At 37.6% G+C, this 9,202-nt stretch overlaps 1 protein-coding gene across 1 annotated transcript in view; it reads left to right on the plus strand.

Moving 5' to 3' along the window:
- The first annotated feature begins 641 nt into the window (after positions 1-641).
- The window catches only part of Tmem131 (transmembrane protein 131), a 117,634-nt gene continuing 109,073 nt past the window's right edge, over positions 642-9,202 (plus strand). Inside the window, exon 1 of the mRNA XM_029565927.1 lies at positions 642-679. The gene's annotated coding sequence lies outside the window, so the exon portion shown is untranslated. The remainder of the gene's footprint in view (positions 680-9,202) is intronic.

A 9,202-nucleotide genomic window follows, 5' to 3' on the forward strand; every position in this document is an offset into this window, starting at 1 on the left:
TGGCTGCATCAAGCTCTTCCTCTATAGGGACTTTGCACATGCTGTTTTCCTTTACCACCTCTGCAGCTTCTGTGTCCCGTTTCTGAGTGTAGTATAAATGTTGCTCTTCAGACACACTTTCCTCAGGTAAAATTGCTTGTTCATTCCCTTTCACAGCACCTTTCCAATGTTTCTTTAACCATTTCTCAAAGTACAAACATTAATTTAGTACTTAATGGTTTCCCCTCCCATCTACACTGTACCTTGAGCCCCGTGATGGCAGGAGCCATTAGATACCAGCAGCTTACCTGCAGTTGATAAGAACTAAGCTGGTAGGGGGCACACATGCCCTCACATGAAGTGATTGTAAAGGGGACCTTGTTCATAGGATTTGTATTGTTTGGAAGACTTACGGAAATTAATAACGTTATTTTGTGTTATTTCCATATATGCTTAAAATTGAACCAAATTGTTCTTTCATTAGAATTATGTTACGTGACCAGTTATTTTATGTGATTTGGAGAATCAGGTTTAACCTGAAAATCCCACGTGGGAATAGATAAAATCTGAAGATACAATAAAATTATTTTGATATTTCTTATATCTACAGGATAAAATTTTGGTGTGGCATTTTCATCATTATTTCTTTCCTTTTACAGACCGAGACAACTCTTGGACTCAGTTCATATCAACAGAAAAGGTAAGGAATGTGTCCTTCCCAACACATTTTAGGAGGTGACCATTATAAACCTAACAAGAAAACTAAAAACTCTTATCATTTATGTGAACACATATCCAGAAACCTTAACAAAAATCAGCAAATTTTATCTAGATGTAGAACGTCAAACAGGTTTATCCCAGGAATGTAACAAGATTGATATTTGAAAGTCAATCAGTATGCTTTTCTCTTTTTACAAAATAAGGGAAAAATTCTACATTTTAAACTATTTGAATAGAAAAAAATCATGTGAAAAATTTTACTATCTAGTCATATCTTCACATGCTAAGCAAATTAGGCATGAAAAAAGTTTCTCTGGCCTCATAAAAACCATGTGTGGAAAAATGACAGCCAACATGGTGCCTGGATGGTAAGGATGGAATGGGCCCTTTCTAAGACTGGGACATGGCAAGGATGTCCACTTTCATCACTTCCATTCAGTATCATGCTGCATGGACTTGTCAATATTAAGGCAAGAATCAGAAATAAGATGCCATATTGGAAAAGAGAAAGAAAAAGATTTGTCGATAAACAGCCAAACTTTATACAGGGAAAATTCTAAGGGTTGTAAACCCCCAAAGCTGTGCATGTTACCCCATCCTCCCCTCAGCTCCCTGGTCCTTATAACCTCCATAGAAAGAATCCAGATAAGACATACAAAGCCAACGAGTGTAGTATAGGCGACATCTTATTATAGAATAAAGTGGGGCACTCTCAAGGAATGAAAGTAGACAGCGACCAAAGGGACTGTTTCATGGTGGTGAAAGTGAACAGTGGGCAGAAAGATCATTGTGTCAACTTACATTTTTAGGTAGGTTTTAGACTGTTTTTGATTTTTAAAATTTCTGGGACAGCTTTCTAAGAGGGTTTTCTTGTACAAGTGATTCACAGGTTCAGTGGATTAACTGTTAAGTAAGGGGACATGTCTTCATTCTTTATCAAAAAGCCACGGACTAAATAGTCATCTTATGATCTTCTAGGTAGCTTAGAATGTCATGTCTCCACCCAGCGTCAGAGATGCACCTCAGATCCCATTCTTACAAGCAATCAGAGTTCTCTAGTTTAGTTCCTAGTTTTATAAGCTGATCTCTGATTTTTTTTTTTTTGATCTTTTTGAGCTGATCTCTGATTTTTTTAAAAAATGTTTATTATTTTTATTTTATGTGTATGAGTGTATTGCCTACATGGATGTAAATGCACCCATATTGTGCACAGCCCAAGGAGGTCAGAAGAGGGCATTGAATCCCCTGAAACTGACGTTAGAGGTGGTTGTTAGCCACCATGTGGGTGCTGGGAACTGAATCTGGGTCTTCTGTAAGAGCAGTGGTGCTGTTAACTGCTAAGCCATCTCTCCAGCCCTCTGATCTCTGATTTTGAGGGAAGGATCCATCTTTTAATGGCCTCCAAGCCTGCTAATATCTTAACTGCCAAACATAAGAACTGATAAATGAATTTATTAGGATTAAAGGAGATATGAACAATGATCAGATCTTTAGTTTCTTTATAAAAAGTACAAAAAGTTTACAGAAAAATACCATTTACAGTAATGTCAAGAATGTACACCTGAGATGAATGTAACAAAAACTGTTGATAGCTATACATTGGAAAGTATATCATACCTCTGAATGTAGTTAATAGAAGACATCTATAGTGTAATGTCAGAGCTTAGGCTGGAACCTAGCAATAGGAGGCATGCTCAATAAATATTTAAGCCAGGCGTGGTGGCATACACCTTTAATCCCAGCACTCAGGAGGCAGAAGCAGGCAGATCTCTGTGAGTTCCAGGCCAGCTGGGGCTGCAGGGAGACCCTGCCTCAAAAGACAAAAAAAAAGTATTTAAGGGGCTAGAGAGATGGCTCATTGGTTAGGAGCACCAGCTGTTCTTCCAAAGGATCTAGGTTTGATTCCCAGTATCCACATAATGGTTAAACACCCTGTCTGTAACTCAAGTTCCAGGGAATCTGACACCCTCTTCTGGCTTCCACAGGTGTTGCACAACATGAGTGTACTTACATACATGCCAGCAAAACATTCATACACATAAAATTAAATAAATAAATAAAAAATAATGAAATTGCTGATATTTTGTCTGTGTTCATAGATTAGGAAGAGGTGTTCATTCTCCCTAAATGGATTTTAGATTAAGTGCAGTTCTAGCTAAAAATCCTGATTTTGTAGATATTGACAAGCTTGCAGTCAAATGTATATAGCAGTATTAAGCACCAATCAGCCAGACAAGTTTGGAAAAAATAACCAAACTGAAGGATGTTTTTTAAACCAGTTCTTTTGAAGATACAGTTTATTTATTTTTTGACAAAATATGCAAAAGTCGTTCAGTGACACAAATTGCATTAGACCTACTGGATATTTATATAGAAACAAAGGTGAACTTTGGCCCTAACTCATACTGTATACTATACAAAATTCACTTAAAATAAATAGTAGTAGGCTTATATATAAAAGCTGAAAGTATAAAACATTTGGAATAAAATATCAATCTTTTCATAGAATTATTTGCAACCTGGGAAAAATTTTAAGATACCAAGAACACACACGATAAAAGAAAAATAATAAATTAGACTTCATCAAAATTAAAAACTTTTGCTCTTCAAGATATCATTAATACAAAGCCAAGAAGAAAATGCTCTCAGTACCTGTGTCTGAGAATATGTATCTAATTATAACTCAATAAGACTACCATCCCAATTTTTAAAAAGGAGCAAATTTGAACAGACATCTGCTTTTGTAAAAAATGTATTTGACAATAAGTAAATAGAAAGGTATTTGACATCATTAGTGAAATGCACATCAAAACTAAAATGTACTGGGCTTGGTGGCAGTGTCCTTAATCCCAGCACTCAGAAGGCAGAGGCAGATGTAGCTCTGTGAGATCAAAGCCAGTATGGTCTACCAGGCTATCTGGGGCTACAGGGAGACCCTGTCCCAAAAGAGAAAACCTGAAATTTATTTATGTGGTAATATATATCATTATGTACTATGTAACAGAAAGTCCTGTTCATTTCTCTTAAGTGACTGTTTATTTAGCTGTCTCCATAATAAAAGTCATATTTGGTTCTACTTTAAACTCTTGATGACTTTAAAAGTTTTACTTGCTGCCCTTCCCACATCTGTTTCTAAAATGATCCTCTTTGGGTCAGTGTACAAAATGATGGTTCCCAAATGTGAGATTGTTCAGGTTTATGGGCTTTGTACTAGATTTAAGAACTCAGATTCTAAAGATGGAACCTTGTAATTTGCATTTCCACAGAATTCTAGGTGTTTTTGGTTCAGTTGTACCACAAGTCATTTAAAAAAAAAAAAATGAGCCTTTGGGACTTTAGAGATCAGCCATTAAGAGGCTGTTCTTGCAAAGAACCTGAGTTCATTTCTTAGCACCCCCATATCAAGTGGCTTCCAACTGCTTATACCTCTAATTCCAGGTAATCCAACACCCTCTTCTGACCTCTGTGGATACCTGCACACATATGATACACATACATATACTCAGGCACACATACATATATGTAAAATAAATACATCTTTCAAAAAAAAAATTGAGCCCAGGAGTGGTGACTCTCCCCACCAACTGTAATCCCAGCATTCTGGAGACTGAAGCAGGAGGAGTATGAGTTCAGGGTCAGCCTGGGCTACAGAGTAAGCCCCTCCTTTAAACTCTTCCCCACCTTTTGTTTATTTAGTTTTGATCCTGGGCAAACACTGTAAACTTCCTAGCTTAAACATTTTGCTATAGCTCCAAGTCCTGTAGGTTTCATTTGGGAGTTGCCTATTTAACTTTGACCCAGCAGCTGACCAAACACTCTCCAGTATTTTATGTCTCTTTTCAGCTGTTCCCTGGCTTGAAGTCAGAAAAGTCTCCATTTCTTTATCCTCAATTTTTGTTTGTGTGTGTGTGTGTGTGTATACATGTTTACATGTGTAGGCCAGAAGATAGCTTCAGGTCTTTCTCCTCAGGCACTGTTCACCTTTTCTTTTGGAGACAGAGTCATTCACTGGCCTGCAACTCTCCAAATATGTTAGACTGACTGACCAGCAAGCCCCAGGATCTGTCTTATTTCCACCTCCCCAACACTGAGATTACAAGTGTACCCCACCATGTCCAACTTTTCATGTGGGTTCTGGGGGTTGAACTGAAGTCCTTATGCTTGCAAGGCAATCACTTTACTAAAATAGCTCCTAACCCCCAATCATTTTTCACAACTAAAAAAAAAAAATAATAATGGTATTGAGAAATTAGAACAAATAAAATTACTACAGAAAGCATAAAAACTAATAAACATCTCAGATTGGCTTCCATTGATATTGACAAAAGGATACCATGCTTCACCCTGCCTGTTCCCCACTTTATTTTCAGCATTACTTATTTGTAAACATTTGTGTTGTGTTAATAAAGAACTAACTGGTTTCCTGCCATAGCTAAATAAGTATGGAAGAATCATTTCCATCAGTGGTGGATCCATGATAGTTATGGTACTATTTTTGGGTTTTTTTTTAATTATTTATTTAATAACCACATAATTAGAAGAAGCATTTCATTACAACAGCATTGACATGTTCAATAACAATTTCCAGAGCTAAGATGCATCTCTTTTAAAACTGGCTATAAATTTTTAGGTTTACAGTTGAATTAATGCAGTTATACAATATTGTACTCGGTATAAACCCTATAAGGTATAAAATTAAATGAGGTTGTAACCTTTAAAAGAGATCTCAGTTTCCTTATTAAAATACACAGTTTCATACAGAAAAATTCATTTTTAATGCAATTAACACTAAAATGTTTGCACATGCGTTTCTAATCTCTATATATCTGATTATTACTAGTCACAGTCGGTTACTTTCTGAGCTCCTTGGCATCTGATCATGGATATAAAGTCATCAGGTAGATTTCAATGGTAATGTTTTTCACATCTACTAATTATTAAGGAGCAAAGTTTTATGCTTTGAAGAATTATTTTTTTAATTTTTTTAAATTTAATAACTACATGATTTTTAGGTTCACAGTTGAATTAATATAGTTATACAATATTGAACTCAGTATAAACCCTGTAAGATATAAAATTGAACGAGTTTTTACCTTTTTTTTTGTCTTTTTGAGACAGGGTCTCCCTATAGCTCCAGCTGTCCTGGAACTCACTATGTAGACCAGGCTGGCCTAGAACTCACAAAGATCCACTTGCGTCTGCCTCTCAAGTGCTGGGATTAAAAGTGTGTGCCACCACACCTGGCCCGAGTTTTTACCCTTTAAAGAAGATCTCCTTTTCATTATAAAATATGCTGTTTCCTATATTGTTAATGCTACTAACGCTTAGATGTTTGCACATGTGTCTTTAATCTCTATGTATCTGATGACTAATAGGCACAGTTGGTTGGTTACACTCAAATCCTTAATACCTGAGTATGGATATAAAGTGATCAGGAAGATTTCACTGGTAATGTTTATCACCTCTACTATTTAACATGAAGTAAATTTTATGCTTCCTCCTCAAATATGTCTTTTTTAAAAAAAAATTGTTGACTTTTTGTGTGTATATGATACAGAACATCACACACAATCTTATTCATCTATATACCCACTTCCCAAATGGCACCCTCCCCTAGCCTCCCCCTTCCCACATACTGGAACCCTTATATTCTGCCATCCCTGTTACTGTTCACTGTGTTGTCAACACCCCCAGCCATTTTTCAGTGCTTGTCTTTCTGCTGAATCTAGTCAGCCTATCTAGAGATCTTTGTTTAAGGAACATCAGCTGTTCCTCATCTAGCAACAATCGGTTGTCAATATTCCTTTAGATAAGATTGGGGTCCGCTGTCCATTTTTCCAGTTCTATGTTGGGCTACTGTCTAGGAGTCTCTTGTGCCACCTTGGCCATTAACTCGGAGGAAGGTATCTCCTATATGGCATTGTTTCTTGTTACGTAGCCTTTAGCTATACATGTGGAATGTTAAAAATTATATTAACCCCCTGTCCTCTTGAACAAGGAGGCCGAGGAGACCCACAAGATGGACTTGAATCAGTGTCCAATCTATAAAAAGGAGGGTCAACACAGACGAAACATTTCCTCCATGCTTCCAAGCGAAGCCAGCCATAGTCAAGCAGGACATTTGAGTTATTTTCACATAGGCGGAACTGGTAAAAGAAAGGAGCGAGGGGCTTCTCCCAAGCCCATGTGACCCCTGAGGAACAGATCCTCAAACAGCCTTAAGAGTAAAAGTAAATTGGTTTATCTGGGCCAACTGTATGGCCTTAAACACCCATAAGAAAAGTATAACCGAAGATTAAAGGGGCCAGTATAATTTTTTAAGAGTCCATATGTATAGCTAAAGACTACATAACAAGCAACAAAGCCAGTTAGGAGATGCGTTCCTTGGGTGGCCCAAGGAACTCCAAGACAGTAATCCAGCATAGAACCGGGAAAATGAACAGCAGACCCCAATCTTATCTAAAGGAATATTGACAACCGATTGCCTCTAGATGAGGAACAGCTGACCTTCCTAAAAAAAAAAAAAAAGACCTGTAGATAGGCTGACTAGATTCACCAGACGGACAAGCAGTGGGGAACACCTGGGGGTGCTGACAACACAGCAGACAGTAGCAGGGATATCAGAGTATAAGGGCTCTAGTGGGGGGAGGGAGGCTATGGGAGGGTGCCATCGGGAAGTGGGTGTGTAGTTGAATAAGATGGTTTGGGATGTTCTGTGTGATATACTCCCACACAAAAAATGAAAAAATTTAAAAAATGAATTATATTTGAGGAGGAAGCATAAGAATTTATGTCATGTTAATTAGTAGAGGTGATAAGAATTACCATTGAAATCTACCCGATGACTTTATAGACATACACAGGTGCCAAGGATCTGAGTGCAACAGACTGTGATTAGTAATAATCAGATACGTACAGATTAGAGACGTATGTGCCAACATCTCAGCGTTATTAGCAAAAACAATGAGTCTTTCTGTAAGAAACGGTATATTTTAAAATGAAATGGAGATCTTTTTTAAAGGTTAAAAACTCATTCAATTTTATGTCTTATGGGGCTTATACTGAGTTCAGTATTATATAAGTGTATTAATTCAACAGCGAACCTAAAAAATTTTATAGCCACTTTTGAAAGAGCTGTGTCTTTGCTCTGGAAACTGTTAATGCGTGTCTTAGAGCTGGGTCTGCTGTTCATTTTCCCATTTCTATGCTGGGTTACTGTCTGGGACTCTTTGGGGCCACCCTGGCCAATAACTCAAAGGAAAGTATCTCCTATCTGGCATTGTTTCTTGTTACGTAGCCTTTAGTTTTTTTAAAATATTTTTAAAAATTATATTGACCCCATTAATCTTTGTCTATACTTTCCTTTTGGGTGTTTAAGACCCTACAGTTGGCCCAGATAAACCAATTTATTTTTATTGTTAAGGTCATTTGAGGATCTGTTCCTCAGGGGTCACATGGGCTTGGGCATGGAGAAAATGTTTCCTCTGTATTGACCCTCCACTTTGTAGACTGGACACTGGTTCAGATCCATCTGGTGGGGTCTCCACGGCCTCCTTGCTCAAGAGGACAGGTGACGCACCACAGTTACAGGACATTTTGAGAGATGCTCATAGTCCCCTGGAACTTAGTTGACCTAGGAGGGTAAGGAGCAAAAACTGTCCTTTATGTCCCCCTGACCAAATTAGTATAGGCCTCAAAGTATGGCTTTTAAACATCCAAGAAGGTTAATTCCACCAGTCTGATACTTTTAATTACCATATGCCATGTAGATAGAGCTCAGGCAAAGACCAAATGCTCTCAGATAAACCTTGCCTAGGCATATATTACATCTAGTTGTATGTAAAATTGGTCAGTAGGTTGTTGGCCTCATATGGTTCCCTCTGGTTTTTTAAAATTAGTTAGGCATTGTTTATCTCTCACATTGTCTAACCCTTCCACCTTGGTTTCCCCATTTAAGGTGCCCCTGTTTTTTCCATTTCTCCCTTAATAATATCCTTCTCCTATGGTCCCACCTCTCTTGACCTCCTTCTTTGCCTTTATCCCCTAGGTTCCTTATATGCCCTTCCCCCCCTCCCCTTTAAGTAACCCCATTATTATCCATATCTCCCTTGTTAACACCTGTTTTCTACTGGTTCTTCCCTTTCAGATTCTTTCTTTACCTTTACTTCCCTGATTCCTCTTCATTATCCTGGTTCCTGTAGTTATGTCTGGATACATATTCACTTATAAGGATTTGGTGCTAGGATCCACATACGCCAATTTTTTTTTTTTCTGAGTCTCTGTTACTTCACTTAGTATAACAGTTTATAGTTCCATCCATTTACCTGCAAATTTCATGATTTCATCTTTCTTTACTGCTGAGTAAAATTCTATCGTATAAATTAACCACATTTTCACTATCTGCTCATCAACGGAGGGACACTTAGGTTGCTTTCATCTCTTAGCTATTGTGAAAAGGGCAGCAACAAACATGGATGTACAAGTGTCTCTGTAATAGGATGAG

This window comes from Nannospalax galili, unplaced genomic scaffold, assembly GCF_000622305.1.
Source record: "Nannospalax galili isolate Female #2095 unplaced genomic scaffold, S.galili_v1.0 scaffold1311, whole genome shotgun sequence".
In the NCBI taxonomy this organism is placed as follows: Eukaryota; Metazoa; Chordata; class Mammalia; order Rodentia; family Spalacidae; genus Nannospalax; species Nannospalax galili.